Below are 20,833 nucleotides of genomic sequence, written 5' to 3' on the forward strand. Positions count from 1 at the left end.
AAGGGTAGGGATTACATAAGATATGAATACCAGAGGTAGCAATAATTGGAGCCATTACAGAGGCTGCCTACCATAAAATGCTTTTCCTTTGTACAGAAAATCTACTAACATTTCAGGGGACCACACTGTTCTGTAACTCACAGTTTGAGAAACCATGAAGTAGAGACACACTAGGCACCCCCAGAAGGGCCACAGCATTATTTTTTTGCTTTACTTACTACTCTTTTCAAATAATCTAGCCAAAGTGACTCTGTAAATGATGGGCAACAGATAAAAAGGGTGGCTACACTTGACCTGCTCTGACAATCTAGTCAGAGAGACTAAATGTAGGTGACACATGAGAAAACTATTTATTGAAAAAACAACAAATATTCTTCAAATGCCAACCAGCCTAGAATTTTTCCAGGTGCTAAACTTATCAAGGACACATCAAGGCATCTGTAAATGAGTCTCAATATTATGAGAAGTCCAATAAGACTGGTGAGACCATACAGAGGTGTCACCTAAGTAAAATGGCTTATCACTGCTGTAACAGAAGGGTACAATAGAAAATGTTATAGGCATAGAAGGTATTTCAGAAATATTATTATTCAGACACCTGGGAGTAGGAAGCGATTTGTGTGCAGAAAAAGGAGCCTATTAACCTGGCCAAAGCAGGGCATCTGTAGGAGAAGACAGAGACTGTTAGGGGGCTTCAGAGGGTCTTAAAAGCCTGATGTGCTAAATATTCTAACAAAAAGGGAGACTTTTCAGGAAGTTGGGTAATTACTCCCATCTGGAACCTGCTCAGTCCAAGGCAATGGGCCTGGCTCCCCAAACATGGAGGAGGGCATCTCTTTTGGCTCCCAGAATAACAGATCACCTAAGTCACCTGCCTGTTTGAAATGAACACTCTGAAACATTTCATTATTTTTTCTAATTATAAGTAACACAATATTATAAGTAATGTAAGTCCATAGTTAAAATCAAATGATTCTAAAAAGCATATGTCAGTGTGTGCACGTTCAGAGGAAGAAAAGAGATTGGTTCCGGCTGAGAGTTCACAAAACCACCATGAAAGAAGGGGTATTTGAGCTTGGACTCCAGTGATCAATGTGCCAGTTCTCGGAATAGGTGGGGGAAAAGAAGGGCCACAATGGCAGCCAGCAAGTTCTCACCTGAATGCATCTTGATATCACCTAGCACTTACAAAACTCCCAGGAGTTCTGGTTCTGGGTAAGATGGAGTAATTACATTCTACCCTGCCCTCCCCACTGCATCTAAAAATCATGGACAGACTGAATGGAGCAGATGTTTGAGAAATCTAAAAAGGGAATAGTGACAAGTGAAATAGGGATAAAAACTAGAATTCAAAGCCACTTAACTGGAATTGACTTTACCAGTATTTTTTTCTTGTATCTCCCAGGCCTAAACTCAACACAACCTAAAGTCCAGAAACAGGAGCTGGTGTGTAGATAGAATTCCAGGAGAAGCTAAGACAGGAGCTTAGTTCTGAGCTCCTCTGTCTTAGGAGCACAGAACTCTAACCCTCAGAATGCAGAAGTCCCTCTTGCTCTCTGCCCTTTATTTCCCTTCTATCAAACCCCGTCCCTCCAGCAATTTCCCACAGGAGCAGTGGCAGCAGGAGTGAAAACTCTGAGGAAGTAGAACCTTCCTCTCTAATGGGAGGAACTGTGGTTGTAAGAGGGCGAGGCAACCCTCATTCCCTTTTTTCACTTCTATCCTCTGCTGTTTTCTCCAGATACAAGGACAGTCCTCACAAAAACATTCAGCAGAGGTAAGTATAAGCTCAGACTTCTCAACAGAGGACTGAAAGTGCAGCAAACAGAAAACCATGGAAACCATGGCATGAGGATGCACCAGGAAGATGACCCGTGAAGTTGTTTTTGAGATCCAGGGCACATCTCCTAGTTGTGCACGTGCCTTTTATCCTAATCAGCACGTCAAAGAAACTGAGAACTGAACTGATAGGTTATTGTCCAGATTCCAGTTACAGAGTGGCACACATGTGAGATTGCTCCTGGTAACACAAAATGTTTTGAAAACAGAATTAACATTGGAGGCCCACAAAAAGCAGGTTGGAACTTGTGACCAGAATTTAATGAGATTGATTGCCTGTGAAAACTATCAACATTCTCCATTGCATTTAAGCAAGATTCAGAGTCTTGTAACATAATATTCAAAATGTCCGGAATACAGTCCAAAATTACCAGGCAAACTAGGAAAATCTCAACTCACAAGGGGAAAGACAAACAACAGGTACAATGCTGAGATGCTGAGATGACACAGGGGGTGGACATTTCTGACAAAGATCCTGAAGCAGCTTTTATAAAATTGTTCCAACAAGCAATAACAAACACTCTTGAAGTGAGAAGAAAATAAAACCTCTCATCGAAGAATGGAAGACATACATGTCTTCTATTTATGGGGTTAAGCAGAAATTTAGAGCTGTAAAATACAATAAATGACTTTGAAAAAAATGACATTGGATAGGACCAGTATCAGAATGGAAATGACAAAGGACAGAGGCAGTGAACCTGAAGATAGACCAGTTGAAATTATCCAATCTGAACAACATAGAGAAAAACAGATGTAGAAAAAAAGAATAAACAGAGCTTTAGGGACACATTGGCAAAAATAATCAGCTCAATATTTGTGTCACTGGTGTCTCAGAAGGAGAAGAAAAAGGTGCAAGAATATTTAAAAAGATATTGAGAAATAGTTGAAAACTTTGTAATATTGGTAAAGATAGAAACCTACAGATCCAAGAAAGTCACTGAATGCCCCATATAGGATAAACTCAGAGAAATTCAAATCCAGATACATCACAACCAGACTTCTGAAAAACTAAAGACAAAACCAGTCTTGAAAGCAGACTGTGAACATGACACATTACCTGCAGAGAAACAATGGTTCAAATAACTGCAAATTTCTGGACAGAAATCATGGAGGCCAGATGGAAATGGTACAGTATTTTTAAACTGCTGGGAGAACTGTAAACCTTAAGCTTGATATTTAGCAAAAATGTCATTTAGGAAAGAAGAAGAAATAAATGCATTCTCAGAATAAAAACAAGAAAGTTCCTTAATAGCAAACTCACTCTAAAGGAATTGTTAAAGAAAGGTCTTACACAAAAGGTAAGTAATACCAGAAGGGCACTTGGAATAAAGAAATGAAGGAAGAGAAATAAAAATGGTAAATACCTGGGTGAGCAGAATATTTTTCTCATCTTAAGTTCTTTGAACTATGTTTGATATTTAAAAACAAAAATCATAACATTGCCTGAGGGAGTTTCAATGTATAAAAGACAACCATAACATAAAGATGTGTGTGTGTGTGTAAATAAGCCTATATCATGGTAGAATTTATACATTCCACTTGCAGTGTAAAAGCCTGTTAAAAGAATAACAAGATAAGTTCTAGAATGGGAGAAATATTTGTAAATCACATATCTGATGAAACCTTGTATCAGAATATACAAAGTAACCTTAAAACTCAAGAGTAAGATGACAAAAAAGTTTTTAACTAGGCAAAACATTAAATAAACACTTCACTAATGAAGAAGTACAGACAATAAAGAGACCATGGAATGATATTCAACATCACTAGCCAATAAAAAAAAGCAAATCGAAACCACACTACACCTTAGAATAGTTAAAATACTGACAGTATCAAGTGCTGGGAAAGATGCACGACTGGAACTTCCACGCACTGCTCCCAGGTCTGGGTGCGCGAGGACTTGTCCACAGTATCTATAGCAACTGCATTTGTAATAGTCAAACATGGGAAACAACCCAAAGATTCTTCAATGGGTTAATAAATATACAGGGTTCCCTCTCTGGTCGGGGTGCCTATGAGAGATAACCAATCAATGTTTCTCGCATCAGTGTTTCCCACCCCCTCAAAGCAATAAACACATCCTCAAGTGAGGTTTTAGAAAATTAGGTGTTACACTGAGTGAAAGAAACCAGTCTTAAAAAGTTACATGTCATTTGTATTTACATGCCATTCTCAAAAAGACACAACTCTTTATGAAGAACAGATGAGAGAGTGCCAGGGGTAGGGAGAACAGACAGGGTATAACTACAAACAGTGCTTCAGTGATGCCTTTGTGTGGTAGAGCTGTTCTGTATCTTGGCTGTGGTGGTGGTTACATGAATACATGCATGTGTTTGAGTATGTAATTCGAAGACCTATGTACCAAAAAGAGTTGATATTACTTCATGATTTTATTTATGTAGTTTTAAAAGATGTCTCAAATTTTTAAAATGTATTATTCTAAGTTTCAAATTTTACATAATGTATGGGGTTTAAAAAAACCCCACCAATGCCTAGTCCTCTATCTGTTCAGGCCACAGTAGCAGAATACTGCACAGACTGGGTGATTTGAAAAGCAGAAATTAATTTCTCATAATTCTGGAGGCTGGCAAATCCAAGATCAAGATGCTGGCAAGATTTAATATTTGGTGAGAACTCACTTCTTGGTTCTTTGATAGTCATCTTCTGTGTCCTCACATGGTGGGAAGGGCAGGAGAGGGGTCTCATGACATAATTGCCTCTGAAAGGCCCCACCTGCTAACACCATCACACTGGAAGCTGGGATTTCTAGACAGGACTGTTGGTGGGGTTGGGGGCACAAACATTGTACATAGCAGTCTCACTCTCAGAAATTCTGATGTAATTTGCCTGAGAAGGCCTGAGCATTCCTACCTGTTACAGCTCCCCGTGGCTGTGGGGGCAGCAAAGGAAGAACCAGAGGTGAGGCCAAGTGCCCTGTGAAGCTGTGTTGCCTGAGAACTCTCACCTCTCCACACCTCTTCACTGACATTGTTCTCACCTGTTACCCCATTTTCCAATGTTCTCCCCTAACAGACTTATTAGATTAGGCAGCTGGATCCTTAACCACATCATTTGATCTTGCTCTTCTTCTGTTATTAGTTATTTTCACACTTGAAAATTAGATCTATTTTCTTTCAGTTAGTATTTATGTAGTTTGCACTGTCTCACCTTCATTGGTATAAACACTCCACACCTGCATGCCTTTGCTCAGGTAGCTTTTTCACATCCAGAAATTTCTTCTTTTTGTTCTTGCAAAATAACTCCATCCTTAGGTATCTTGACTGCGGATACTGGAGCCCTTTCCTACAGAATTCCAAGCTTTGCTGTCTGAAAAATGAGAATGAGGCCTTCGTGCCACCTAAGCGCGGTGGTGATCCTTAGGAATAGGGGGGAAAAGACTTGTACCAATGGGCTCCCGAGTGGACAATAGGAGAAGCCGAGGAAAGCAGGCGAGAATGTAACTCCTGTGGGACTGTGGGAAGCATCTGCACGGAGATGGGCACAGCGAGGCGACTGCGCTCCTCCAGGCGACACCGCAGGGGGTAGTCTGCTCAGCGTCTCCCGGACGTAGCCTCAGTGGGAGGAGCTGTGACTTCAACCAGAAGGCCTCCCGCTTCATCTCAAGACTAACATCCTGCAGTTCTGGCACAGGATTACGTGCTGTGGGAGGCAGAGGCTATTAATAACCATTTACTCATCACTGTAAATTAATTCAAACAAATCGCTTTCTCAGAAATGACGTAGACCGACACTGTGGAAAAATAAGTTTTGATTAGAATGCAGGCATAGAGCATGTAATTTTATTTTATTTTTTCAGTAATGGTTAAACTGAGCGGACGAAGCCCCACAGGAAGGCGTGGGTGAGGTTCTGTTATCCTCATTTTACGGATGAGAAGCTGGGTCCAGAAACGCGTGTGACGCCACCCAGCCCCGGAAGGAGGCGGTCTGAGTTCAAATCGGGGACTGCCAAACCCCGAAGTAGAGACGGGAGGTGCCCTGGGAAGTGCGAGAGAACCTCGGGAGGGAGGCGGGAAGGAGGGGAGCCGCCACGAACCCGGCCACTCTCACGGAGTCCGGACCCAACCGGACAAACCCGGCCGACGCGCAACGACCGCGCGCGCGCACACCGGCGGGTCCCCTCCCAGGCCCGGCGCTGCAGCGGGCGCGTTGGGATCCCGCAGCGTCCTGCGGCGCGGCCGAGGAGGAACTTCGGGGTCCCTCCGCCTTCCTTCAGTGGAGGGTCTAGAAAACGCAGGGCAAGTGCGGCAACCCCGAGTCTCCGGGTCACAGAGGAGCAGGGCCGTGGGGCCCGGCTGGAGGTCGCCGGGTGCAGGAGTGGCCGCCGCACGGCTGGGTCTCCAACCGAGTCCACCAGCCGGGATTGTGCGCGCGCGACTCGGGTACGGAGGAAAACGAATCTGCGGACCAGCTGCACCGGGGCCCCGGGGACGAACCCAGGAGCGGGTACTACCGCCCTCCACACCGGGGCCTCCGCGCGGCGCCCTCTCGTGCAGCCTAGGTTTTCGGACCCAGGGAGCCGATTCCAACGGCCGCCCCACGCCCCTTCCAACGCGCCGGAGCAATGTCTCGTGCGTGCGCGTGCCTGTGCGCGCGCGCGCGGTGCGGGTTCGGAGGGAGGAGGGTGAGGATTAAGGATGAATTCGGTCTCTAGCTTCTGAAACGGCTCGCTTAGGTCTTTGTATTAATAGAGGTTTATGGTGAATTAAAACCCCCAAGAAGCAATCAGGCCTCAGCGTAACCCTGGGCAATTCACGACTAGGCTGAAATGTAAACCACTTCAGCTCAAAATACTCCTTGAGGAGAAATTCTGAGAGAAGGAAATAAGATGTTTTTCGAAACGGGAAACTATTTTCACCCAGGGAGAATCCACAGAGGTGCCGAACCACGGCGGCGCTTCGCCGCGAAGTGTAGGGCTGCTCTGCCCCCTGGTGGAGAAGGTGGGAGCTGCAGCTTACAGTCTGCGGCCCACAGAACAGGGGGCGAGGTTCTCAGACGAGGAAACCTGTAGGTTTCCTGTAGGTTAATTGACATTTTAAAAAAAGTTAATTTGCTACTGTAACATCTCATCAATGTAATAACGAAATGCCTTTGAATGAAGTAACACTTTTGTTTTTTATTTTAATAATTTATTTTTTTAATTTTATTTTAGTTTACTTTTTTGTTATTTTAAAATTGTTGTTCAAGTACAGTTGACTACATTTTGCCCCCACCACTCCCGCCCACGCCCACCCATCCCTGCCTCCTACCCCCTTTGGCTTTGTCCACGTGTCCTTTATACATGTTCCTTGAGGACCCTCCCCCTATTTCCCCCATTGTCCCCTCTCCCCTCTGGTTACTGTTAGTTTGTTCTTTATGAAATACCATTTTTCAAGGATCTGCTGTATAAAATAAACTATCAAGCAAAAATAAAAAAGGCCCACAGAAATCCTGAATAAATAAGTAAAACCAATGTATGGTTGCCAGCTTTTTATTTTGCACATACATACATACATATGCACACACACATTTAGCATCCATCGTTACCATCATCTTACATTTAGAGACCAGTAATTCCCAGAAAGCATTTTCTCAGAAAAAAGGGCAGCCCTTTAAAATGAATATTTAGATTAATATTGCTATCATTGCATTTTTCTTCATTTTATAATTTTGTTATGAAAGGGGTGAAACATTTATGAAAGTTTAGCATCAGTGTAGAGATTCATATTTGAGAACCCCTGGTCTAAAACACTTTGTACAATCGGTTTAAATCAGTTATAAATATCTGGGGTCTCTGAAATATTCAACAAAGGGAGTTAAACCACCATATTCAAAATACGGTCTTTTAGTGGCTATTTTAACAAAATATTGTCTTTAAAAATTTTTGTCATGTCACAGTTTCTGAGTCTTAGATATTCCTATGGGTCTCTTACATTTTTTCCATCCTTTCAAGATGTAGCAATTAATTATGCTCTTGTATTGTCACAGTAACTTACTGGTGGTAACGTGTTCCTTTGGTTCACTTGTCTCCTAGTTTTTCTTGCAGAAATAATGTGTGCGTACTAACCACTTGTTATATGTGTAATCATTTTATGAAGTTCATAGTGTAAAGTTCATAATGCACCATATATGTGGCTGGCATCTGAAGTGAGGGCAGTCTCTTGGGGACTGTGTCACTTAGTCTAGGGATGTTTGATAACTGAGTATAGTTAGTGTCAGAATTGAATTGAAGGGTCGTAGTACCTTATTTTCCTCATTAGTAGAATAAAATATAAAAACAGTATTTATGAAATACTTCTATCAGGACATCAAATGCATTAGATGCATTACTATTGCCCCACATTAGGAGAAATAAAATTGTTTTAAAGCATTTTATTAACTTTCTTACAGAAATATTGGTTAATAATATTATATAAATTTCAGGTGTACAACATTATGATATAACATCTGTGTACTTAATTGCATACTCACCATCCAAGGAAAGTGGAAAGTCCAATTTCCTTCCTCACCACAGAGAGTATTGGACTCACTTCATTCCCCTTTTTCTTTATTGAATTCTCACTCCCCTTCCCCCATGGTAACCATTATACTGTTGTTTGTGTCTATGAGTTTGATTTTTGTTTGCTTTGTTTACTTGTTGCTTTTTTGTTTTCTATCCCAAATATGAGTGAAATCATGTGGTTCTTGCCCTTTTCTGATATAATTTAGCATAATACTCTGAAGACTCATCTATGTTATTGCAAATGGCAATATTTAATATTTTCTTTTTGCTAAGTAGTATTCCATTTTGTGTGTGTGTGTGTGTGTGTGTGTGTGTGTGTGTGAGATCTCACACCTTCTTTATATAATTAGGCTTCTTCCATGTCTTGGCTATTGTAAATAATGCTGCAATGAAGATGGGGCACATATATCTTTATAAATAAGTGTTTTCAAATTTTTATGGTACATACACAGAAGAGGGATACCTCGGCCATATGGTAGATCTATTATTAATTTTTTAAAATATATTTTATTGACTATGCTATTACAGTTGTCCCATTTCCCTGCTTTATTCCAGTCTGCCCCTCACACCTCTTCCCATCTGCATTTCCCCCCCTTTAGTTCATGTCCATGGGTCATACATATAAGTTCTTTGGCTTCTACATTTTCCATATTATTCTTAACCTCCCCCTGCTTATTTTGTACCTACCATTTATGCCATTTATTCTCTGTAATTTTTCCTCCTCCCTCCCCCTCCCACTACCCCACTGATAACCCTCCATGTGATCTCCATTTCTGTGATTCTGTTCCTGTTCTAGCTGTTTGCTTAGTTTGTTTTTGTTTTTGTTTTAGGATCAGTTGTTAGTAGTTGTGAGTTTGTTGTCATTTTACTGTTCATATTTTTTGTCTTCTTTTCCATAGAAAAGTCTCTTTAATATTTCATATAATAAGGGCTTGGTGATAATGAACTCCTTTAACTTGACCTTATCTGGTAAGCAATTTACCTGCCCTCCCATTCTAAATGATAGCTTTGTTGGATAGAGTCATCTTGGATGTAGGTCCTTGTCTTTCATGACTTTGAATACCTCTTTCCAGCCCCTCCTTGCCAAAGAAGGCCTCAAAGAACTGTATGGAAATCTGACAACCAAGGAGTTAAAGAAGAAACATTCCTCCAGACTAGTAGAAGGGGCAGAGACATTTTGAAAAATCAGCTGATAGTCTTGTGGCAACTCCTTTGTAGATAACTGTCTCCTTTTGTCTTGCTGCTTTTAAGATAGTCTCCTTATCTTCAATCTTAGCTAATGTAATTATGATGTGCCTTGGTGTGTTCCTCCTTGGGTCCAATTTCTTTGGGACTCTCTGAGCTTCCTAGACTTCCTGGAAGTCTATTTCCTTTGCCAGCTTGGGGAAGTTCTCTTTCATTATGTTTTCAAATAAATTTCCAATATCTTGCTCTTCCTATTCACCTTCTGACACCCCTATGATTCAGATGTTGGAATGTTTAAAGATGTCCTGGAGGTTCCTAAATCTCTCTTCAGTTTTTAAAATTTTTGTTTCTTCATTCTGTTCTGGTCAAATGTTTCTTCCTTCTGCTCAAAACCATTGATTTGAGTCCCAGTTTCCTTCCCAACATTGTTGGTTCCCTGTACATTTTCCTTTATTTCACTTAGCATAGCCTTCATTTTTTCCTCTAATTTGTGACCATATTCAACCAGTTCTGTGAGCATCCTGATTACCAGTGTTTTGAACTGTGCATCTGATAGGATGTCTATTTCTTCGTTGCTTAGTTGTATTTTTTCTGGAGCTTTGATCTATTCTTTCATTTGGGCCTTTTTTTTTTTTGTCTCGATGGGCCTATTATGTAGTAAGGGGCAGAGCCTTAGATATTCATCAGGGTGGGGCAAACCACAGTGCTGCATTGTGATTCTGTATGTAGGGGAGGGTCCGAGAGGGACAGTGTCACTTGCTCTGCTCTCTGCCAGTTTTCAGTCACTTCCCCTGCTACCCACAATCAAATTGGACCCATGAGGTGTGATTCCTGGGTGGGTGGGTTTGTGTACGTTCTAGGACCCTGTGGGTCTCTCCACTGAACTCTCCTGTGAGGCTGGGAGTTTCTCCCGCTGTAGCCCTAACTCCCACAGGTGTTTTCAATCAGAGGCTTTGATGCTTTATTTCTTCACCTGGAACCCTGGGTTGCATGGTCTGTCTCACTTCCCTGTCATTCCTCCTGGTTTATCTGCATGCGAATGTGGGACCTCTCAGTCCACAAGTTGCTGCCTCACCTGGTCTGCCAGCCTCTGCCTTGCCCACCCCAGTCCTCGAGCTGCTGCCTTGCCTGGAGTCCTCCCCACTTGGCTGCCCGACTCCGCCCCTCCTGCAGGTCTGGATGAATGTTTCTTCTTCAATTCCTTGGTTGTTGGATTCCATACAGTACTATTTTCTGTCAGTTCTGGTTGTTTTTTGTGTTTAAATTTGTTGTCCTTCTTTTGGTTGTGTGAGGAGGCACAGTGAGGAGGCCTCTGTCTTGGCTGGAAGTCTATTATTAATTTTTTGAGGAAACTTCGTACTGTTTTCCATAGTGGACATACCGATTTACATTCCCACCAGCAGTATACAAAGATTTCCTTTTCTCCACATCCAATACTTGTTATTTCTTGTCTGATTGATAGTAGCCATTATAGCATGTGGGAGGTGGTATGTTATAGTAGTTTTGATGTGCAAAATAAGCCAGTACAGTTGACCATCTTTTCATATACCTGTTGGCCATTTGTATGTCTTTCTTAGAAGAGTTCGGGTCCTCTGCCCATGTTTGAATCAAATTGTTTTGTTGTTGTGTTGTGTTGTGTGAATTCTTGATATATTATGGGTATCAGTCCCTCATCAGAGGTATCACTTGCAAATACCTTCTCCCATTCAGTTGGTTGCTTTTTTGTTTTGTGGATGGTGTCTTTTGCTATACAGAGCTTCTTAGTTTGATGTAGTCCTACTTGTTCCTTTTTCCTTTAAATACTTTCCATTGGTGTTAAATCCACAAAAACCTCTCCAAGCTCAAGGTCTATAAATTGAATGCATGTTTTCTTCTATGTGTTTTATTGTTTCAGGTCTTATATTCAAAATTTTAATCCATGTTGAGTTAATTTTTGTGTGATGTCAGATAGGAGTCTAGTCTAAATCTTTTACATATGGATTTCCAGTTTTTCAACATCATTAATTAAATAAACTTTACTTTCTCTGTTGTATGTTTTTGGCCTTTTTATGGGAAATCAATGGCTCATATATGTGTAGGTTTATTTCTGTGCTTTTAATTATGTTTCATGGGCCTGTGTATTCATTTTTTTGTCAGTATCATACTGTTTTGACTATAGCTTTGTAGTATAATTTTAAGCCAAGTAAAAAGCTGTGATGCTTGCAGCTTTGTGTGTTTTTCAGCATTGCTTTGGCTATTTGAGGTCTTTTGTATTTCCATGCACATTTGAGGATTTTTTTGTTTTATTTCTTTGAAAAATACCATTAAGATGTTGGTGGGGATTGCATTAGATCTGTATATAGCTTTGGGTAATATAACCATTTTAATGTTAATTCTTCCAATCTATGAACAGTCAATATTTTCCATTTCTTTCTGTCTTCTTCAATCTAAAACAGTCAATATTTTCCATTAAAAACACAAGATATCTTTCAACCATATTTTGTGGTTTTCAGCATACAGGTACTTTCTCTCTTTTTGTTATGTTTATGCCTAGATGTTTTGTATTTTTTGTTATGACTGCAAATGGGATTGTTTTTTCTGATATTTTATTGTTAGTTGGTAGAAATGCAATAGATTTTTCTATATTGATTTTGTCTCCTGCAAATTTACTGTGCTTATTGTTTCTAATAGACTTTTGATGGAGTCTTCAGGTTTTTTTTTTTTTTTTGATACATGGAATCATTCTAACTGTGAACAAGGACACGTTCATGTCTCCATTACCAATTGGGCTGCCTTTTATTTCCTTCACTTCCTGATTTCCCTGGGTAGGACTCCCAGTGCCATGCCAAAGAAAAGTGGTGAGAGTGGGCATCCTCTCTTGTTCCTGATCTTACAGGACAGTCTTTCAATTCTTCAGCATCGAGTAGAATGTTCCTGAAGGTTTGTTATGTGACTTTTATTATGGTAAGGTAGTATCATTTTATTGAGTGTTTTGACCATAAATTGGTGTTGGATCTTGTCAAATGATTTTTCTGCACCTGTTGATAAAGTAACATCATTTTATCTTACATTTTGTTACTGTGGTGTACCACTGTGATTGATTTGCAGGTGTGAACCATCCTTGCATCCCTGGAATGAACCTACTTGATTGTGATCTGTGATCCTTTTAACATATCATCGTATTTGATTTGCTGGTATTTTCTTTAGAACTGTTACATCTGTGTTTATCAAAGATATTGGCTTATGATTTGTATTTTTTGTGATGTTCTTGCCTGGTTTTGATATCAGGGTAATGTAAACCTTATAAAATTAGTTCCCTCATCATCATTTTCTTTGCAAGATGTTGGAGAAGATTGGTATTAAACCTTCTTGGAATGTTTGGCAAAATTCGCTTGTGAAGCCATCTGGCCCTGGAGGGGTTTTTTTCCTTTCAGAGTCTGGTTACTTTTTCACTTCCCTTACAATTGATTGGCCCATTTAAATTATCCTGTTCTTTATAGTTCAGTCTAGAGAGGTTATATATTTCTAAGAGTTTGTCCATTTCTTCCAGATTATTAAATTTGATAGCATATACTTTTTCATAGTATTTTTGTATGATCCTTTGTATTTCTGTGGTTTTCATCATAATTTCTCTTTCATTTCTGATTTCACTTATATGAGTTTCTCTCTTTTTCCCTTAGTGAGTCTAGCCAGAAGTTCATCAATTTTCTTTCCAAAGACCCAGTTCTTTGTTTTTAATTGTTTCTGTTGTACTTTTGTTCTCTATTTTATTTTTCTCCCCTGATTTTTTTTTCCTTCTACTGGGCTTTTGTTTGTTCATTTATTTTGTCCTTTAAGGTGAAGTGTTAGATTGTTAATGAAATTTTGCTTGTTTTTTTTTTGAGATAGGCCTGTAAAGCTATCAATTTCCCTTTTAGTACCACTGTTGCTGCATTCCCCAAAGTTTAATGTCACGTGGTCATTTCGTTTTTCTTTATGCATCTTTTGATTTCTTTTTAAATTTCTTCTTTGACTTAATATTTGTTCAGTAGCATGTTGTTTAAATCCCACAGATGCATGGTTTTTCCAGCTTTCTTCTAGGAACTGGTGTCCAGGTTCACATTGTCGAGGTCAAAAATCATCACTGCTGTGACTTCAGCACTGTCACATTTACTGAGAGTACTTTGTCCTCGACAGCGTTTGGGTGCACTTGAGGGCAGTGCATTTTCTTTTGTTCTGGGATGGAAACTTTCATAACTATTAAGACCACTTCATTTAATGCATCCTATATACTTCCTTCTTGACTTTCTGTACTGATTATCTACCCTTTGCTGTAAGTCATGTCCTCTACTATAATTGTGTTCTTTTGGTTTCTCCCTTTAGGTCTGTTAGTAATTGCTTTATATATTTTGGTATTTCCAGGTTGGGTGTACATATATTGATTCATTATATGTCATGATGACTTGCCCCTTTATTATTACAAAATGGGCATCTTTGTCTCTTATTACCTCTCTTGCCTTTAAATCTATTTTGTCTGATGAAAGTACTGCTCCACTCAGATTCCTCTGAACACCATTGGCTCAGAGTATCATCTGCCATGTCTTCACTTTGAGCCTATGTATGTCTTTGGAGGTGAGAAGAGTCTCCTGATCTTTCTTCTTAATCTATGCTCTTTTTTGTGTTTTTAAAAATGATTTTATTTATTTAGTTTTAGAGAGAGGGAAGAGAGGAAGAGAAACATCAGTGTGTGATTGCCTCTCATACACCCCGTATTGGGGACCTGGCCCACAACTCAGGTATGTGCCCTGACTGGGAATTGAACCAGTAACCCTTAGCAATCCAGGCGGGCTCTCAATCCACTGAGCCACACCAGCCAGGGTTATTCTGTGTGTTTTGATTGGCACATTCATTCGATTTACATTTAGGATGATTATTCACATATGAGGACCACTACAGCCATTTTAGGTTTTGTTTTACAGTTGCCCTATATCTCAATTGTTCTTTTCTCCTGTGTTTCTGTCTGCTATATTACTTTGGTGATTTTCTATTATTTTTATCTCCATTTGTTTTAAAAAAATATTCTGCATCTCTGCTCTTGATTTTTGTTTTGTGGTTACCATTGGATTTGTGTAAAGTATCTTATACATATAATAGTTGTCTTTCTTACATCTTATCTTTATTCACATGTGCACAACTAGTCTCTTTTCTCTTCCTCTTTTATATATTGTGTCACAAATTATCCCTTTTTATGTTTGGTATTATTGTTACCAAATTGCTGTTAGTTACTCATGCTGTTTTCCCATTAACTGTTATGTTATAATTAACTGTTTAAATATCCTATTCTGAAGTAGAATTTCAATTCCATGCTTCTGTTTGTTATCCAACTCAAAGTTCTGTGTGCTTTTGTGGGAGGCGGTTAGACAGGTATGGGCAGAGCAAGGACCGATGGCCAGGTACAGAAGGCCACCAGGGCAGAAAGCCCCGAGTGCCTAGCACAGGGAAAAACTGGGAAAACAAGGATCTCACCCCAGGGTGACCTTTCCTCCCCTGGCACACAGAACTTTGGATACCCTGACCTCTCATGTGTCTGGCTGTGCAGTTCAGATCCACCCTGACCTTTTCTCCCCTGGCATATTGCCAATCATGTGGTAGACCCTCTTAGAGGAGGAAGGGGGGCACAGACAAGGTCTTGCATGACCACTCCCTTAAGCACTAAGCCTTCAGGACAGTGAGGTTTTGACCCACCTCGAATAATTTTAGGAACAAAGCCCGGGTCTGTTGACCATGGAGAAAGAGTTTCGGTCAAACTAGAAGTAACATCTAGGCCTCAGTTGTGTTTCAGCTCCAGGCCAGTGGGGCAACACCATGGCTGGCATCAGGACCAGCTACGATGATTAATGACCCATGTCTCAAACAGTGGAGACCAATGTCCTGAAGGCACACACCTGGAAAGCTGATAAATATTCTATTGAGATTCTCCCCGACACCTCCCCTAAAATCCCTTCCTTTAAAACCCTTCAATGAAGGGCTCAGCCCACTCTCTTTCCTTCTCTCCCTCTCTCCATCTCTTCACCTTTCTTTTCATGCCCCAGCTCACACTTTCTCTGAAGCACACTGGAGCATTTCCCCCTACTTTCCCCAGGTGAGTATATCCTGTCTTTCTCCTAAGTTCCAAGGGCCCTTTGTGTGTCTCTGTGACTCATTTCCTGAGCCAATGAAGCCCAATGGGCTCATTTCTTCTACCTCTGAGACTTTAAACAGACTTCTGCGTGTACTGAAGTCTCAACTCTGAATTCTTTCTTAGCCAGAATTCAAGTACTGAGATTGCTGAACTGAGGTTCAATCACTGGTAACAATCTTGTGCTGTTGTGTTGCTAACACTTTTGTCATTTTGTTTCTGGCAAAAGAGCTGTTAACATTTCTTGTAATTCAGACCTTGTGGTAATAATTTCTCTAAGCTTTTGTGTACGTGTAGGAAAGCCTTTATTTTTCATTCATATCTAAAGGATAACTCTGCTAGATATATTATTCTTGGCTGGTGGTTTTTCTCTTTGAAATTTTTCAACATTTTCTTTCACTCACTCCTGGCTTGTAATGTTTCTACCAAAAACTCTGATGGTGATCTAAGGGGGTTTCCTTTGCAGGTCACATCCCCCTGACCCCACCTGCCTTGAGAATTCTTTGCTTTCTTTCACATAATGTTTCTTGGAGAATATCTTTTTGCATTGAGATAATTGGGTGTTCTGTTAATTTCTTGAGTTTTAAGGTTCAGTTTTTTCAATAAGTCTGGAAAGTTCTCATCAAGTATTTCTTTGAATAGACTGTCAGTTCCCTTCTCCTCCTTGTAAATGTTTTATTCTTATGTTGCTCTCTCTAATGGAATCCAATAGTCCTCATAGAGATCTTCAATGTTTTTCTTGACTCTTAGTTCTCTCTCTTCTTCCTATTAGATCATTTCTGACATTTATCTTTGAGCTCACCAATTCTCCCTTCCACTTGGTCTCCCCTATTTCTATTGCCCCCTAATATATTCATCATTTCCTTTATTAATTGAATTCTTGAGGTCCAGAATGTTTTTGTTTGATTCCTTTTAATAGTTGCAGCCTCTTTAGTAGAGTACTACATTGTGTTCATTAATTTTATTCAAGAGCTCATTAAACTGCCTTTCTGCTTTTTCTTCTGTCCCATTGAGTCATTTCAGAACTGCAATCTCAAGTATCTATCATTTAAATTGCAGTGCTCCATGCATTGAGTTTGGTTTCTGGAGATTTTTCATTTTCTTTCTGTGTTCCTATATTGCCTTGTTTGTTCATGGTATTGATGACTTTCTTCTCTGCTTATGTATCTGAGGCAGTGAAAATTTTTCTTGTTTACTGTTTTCCAGTAGATGGTGCTGTAGAGCAAGTTTTTGTTTATTTCCCCCCTATTTGCACCTCCGCGATCACAGTAGAATGGTGTTGATACAGTTGAGATAAATGCAATATACCCTGTACAGTGGGAAGTGTCCCTTTGTGACTAGCTCACCTCAGTTACGCCCCCCCCCCCACCATGGTGGGGGAATGTGGCAGGGGTGGAAAACCAGATTTGCACACTCCCAGCACTGCCTCCCTGCTCCTAAAGGCTTCTGGTCCCACTGCAGTGTGTGAGTCATCTCCACTCTCTCCACTGGGACGCAGAGCTGGAATGGGTGGGGCAAAGGAGGGAAGCACGACATTTTGCAGCTCTGCCTCCTTGCCAGCAAGGGCCTTACTGTGATGTCTAGGGCACTTTGGCTGCCCCTCCTAGGCTCTGCTGCGATGGGGCGGAAATAGGGAACCGCCTTTTCCCGAAAGGACCCTGCTTCTGTACCCCTCACAGTCCAGGCGGCCGGCCGTGCAGACCGACTCTCACCACCACCGCTCTCACTGCGCCCAGCAGCCCTTGAGGTCGCAGTCCCTGTGTCCCTCCCAACGTGCTCCCCTGCTTGTGCCAAAATCCCCACCTTCGGTTGTGCCAGTGAGTCAAACCCTCAGGTGTACTTGTTTGTGGAGCAGGGGGTCGTTTGTTGAGTTATTGTTGTTTGACTTGTACATTTAAGAGGAGAAACACAGGAGTTTTTTCACTACACGTGTTGCTTGCATCATGAAAATTTTCCCCGAATTAACATGTAATCAAAATCACAGAGCAATTACTTCGAACTTCTGAATTTGCCCATGAGGAGAAGCAGGAGAAATGGTAAGGGCAATTTGAAAAACAGAACAATAAAGGAAATTCTGTAGCAGGTAGTAAAGCATCTAGTGCTACTACACTGAAAACAGTGGCACTAGTGACAGAACATAGTGACACAGAATGGAGAGTCCACAGACAGGGAAGTGAATTTATTTTTGGTGTATTTTCTTAAGGAGATAGGCACAACAAACTTTAACGTGCACCCAAAATTTCATGATTTCATAACAAGGCTGACGAAATGCGTAGAGAAGGAGTAAATAGGAATGATGCTGGCAGCACGGTGCTGTGAGACGGCCTCCCGGTCTTCCTCTCGAAGTTACAAGTCTGACCACTGTGACTCAGCATGTGGGAGAGAGCCGCAGGTCGGCACCTATGAAGGCGGGCATGCTGGAGAGGGAGCGGCAGCGAGAACGAGTGCTCTGGCCGAGAGCTGCCCTTGCCCTGGTCCCCACAGGCAGCAGCAGAGCGTTGGACTGGAGCGTCCACCAAGCAGAGGGCACCAGAGGGCGATGCAGGGTGTGGCAGGAGGGAGGGATTCAGGTGGAGACGCAGTTCAGAGGCGTGGCTGCAGTGGGGTGGCAGTGCCATCACCAGGGAAAGGAACAATGCCACTGGGGCACGAATTTACCTGTGCCCCACTCCCCACCCCCCATGCCGCCTTGCTCTAGCAGATGTGGGAGCCTTGCAGGTGCAGGTGTCAGATGACAGCTATCATTTGGCTGGTTGTGAAGGGACAGAAGCAACATTTCAGCCTGAGCCTAAGTGCTGGTACCGCAGCAGCTCAATTGGGTGGAGAGGACAAAGTCACAGATGCATGAAGTCACCTCCCAACACTACGTGCCAAGCATGGTAGAGATGGAGGCACTTATTGGAGAGTGGAGCTGGCAGCTTCTGGTTGCCGGGAAGCAGGGCCAGGGAGCCTGTAGGCCTGGCGTCACATTGCTGCCAAGTCTCCTCACTGTCACCGGGGTGGTGCCCGAGACTGAGGCAACTGGGTAGGAAAGGGGATGCCCCCCTCCTCAGGGAATACAGGCATTTAGGACAGCAACAGGCAATATGGCCGCAAGTGCCATCTACTGGAAAACGAAAGGAACTCCTCTACTTACCAAACTGCTAAACTGTTAAAAGCAAAATAAAGTCCTTTGAAAAGATTTCAATCCCTCCAATACCCACGAAGAAAAATGATTAATCAAATACCGTTAAGACCAAGATAATAAGGTGATTCAGAAAAAAAAAAGTCTCTAGAAAGTGAAGTCAAAGACATGAAAGACTGTGATTTAAAGGACAGAGAATTAAAGATTTGACTCAGCAAACAAACAAAAAACCTCAATGATATACGAGCAAATACAGGAAGGCAGTTCAACACACTCAGAAATAAGATCAACCATGTCTATGGCCATACCACACTGAATGCGCCCAATCTCGTCTGATCTCGGAAGCTAAGCAGGATTGGGCCTGGTTAGTACTTGTATGGGAGAAATAAGATCAACCAGCAAAAAGAGTACTTTAACCAAAGAGTTGGAAACTCTGGAAAAGAACCAAACAGAAATCCTGGAGTGGAACAAATCAGTAAATAAGATAAAGAATAAATTAGAGAGCTTAGGAAACAGAGCAGACCAGATGGAAGAAATAATTAATAATCTTAAAAATAGAAATCTAGACATGACTCAGGTGGAAGAAGGGAGAGAATTCATGAAAGAACTCTATAAGAAATATCTGACTCTACTAAAAAGAGCAATACACTGATAATGCACATACCAGAAGGAGAAGAGAGGGAGAAGAGAACAGAGCTTACACAAACAATCTATAAGATCTCCCCAAACCTATAGAAAGAGCTGAACCTCGAACCCAAGAAGCTAACAGGATACCTAATTATATCAATGCAAAAAGACCTCTGAGAACATTATATGAAAGTGGCCAAAAGTTAATGACAAGGATAGAATTCTGGAGGCAGCCAGGGAAGCCTCTATTTCTTAGATAATAGATAAATCTCTTTAACATTTCATATAATAAGAGCTTGGTGATGATGAACTCCTTCAACTTGACCTTATCTGAGAAGCACTTTATCTGCCCTTCCATTCTAAATGAAAGCTTTGCTGGATAGAACAATCTTGGATCCTTTCATGACTTGGAATACTTCTTTCCAGCCCCTTCTTGCCTGTAAGGTTTCTTTTGAGAAATCAGCTGATAGTCTTATGGGAACTCCTTTGTAGGTGACTCTCTCCTTTTGTCTTGCTGCTTTTAAGATTCTCTCCTTATCTTTAAAATTGGGTAATGTAATTATGATGTGCCTTGTGTGTTCCTTCTTGGGTCCAATTTCTTTGGGACACTCTGGGCATCCTGGACGTCCTGAAAATCTATTTCCTTTGCCAAAATAGGAAGGTTCTCCTTTATTATTTGTTCAAATAGCTTTTTCTATAGTTGCTCTTCCTCTTCTCCTTCTGGTACCCCTATAATTCAGATGTTGGAATGTTTAAAGTTGTCCTGGAGGTTCTGAAGCCTCTCCTGACTTTTTTGAATTCTTGTTTCTTCATTCTTTTCTGATTAGATGTTTCTTTCTTCCTTTTGTTTCATTCCATTGATTTGAGTCCCAGTTTCCTTTCCATCACTATTGGTCCCCTGTACATTTTCCTTTATTTACTTAGCATAACCTTTATTTTTTCATCTAGTTTGCTACCAAACTCAACCAGTTCTGTGAGAATCCTAATTACCAGTGTTTTGAACTGTGCATCTGATAGGTTGGCTACCTCTTTGTTGCTTAGTTGTATTTTTTACTGGAGCTTTGATCTGTTCTTTCATTTGGGCCTTTTTTTTTTGTCTAGACATGCCTGTTATATAGTGAAGGGAAGAGCCTTAGGTGTTCACCTGGGTGGAGCAACCTAGTTGCTGGGTTATGATGCTGTATGTGGGACACGGGGCTGAGAGGGAACAATGGCACTTGCTCCTCTGTCTGCAGATTTTAGTCACTTCCCCTGCTATCCACAAGCAAATTGGGCCCTTCTGGTGCTTATTCCTGGGTGAGTGGGCTTGTGTACATTCTAGGACCCTGTGGATCTCTGCAATGAAATCTCCTGTGAGGCTGGGAGTCTCTCCCAGTGCCTCAACCCCCACAGGTGTTTTCAGTCAGTGATTTGAGGATTTATT

This window comes from Sturnira hondurensis, unplaced genomic scaffold (assembly GCF_014824575.4).
Source record: "Sturnira hondurensis isolate 20B ecotype Veracruz unplaced genomic scaffold, ASM1482457v3 Scaffold0020184, whole genome shotgun sequence".
Classification (NCBI taxonomy): Eukaryota; Metazoa; Chordata; class Mammalia; order Chiroptera; family Phyllostomidae; genus Sturnira; species Sturnira hondurensis.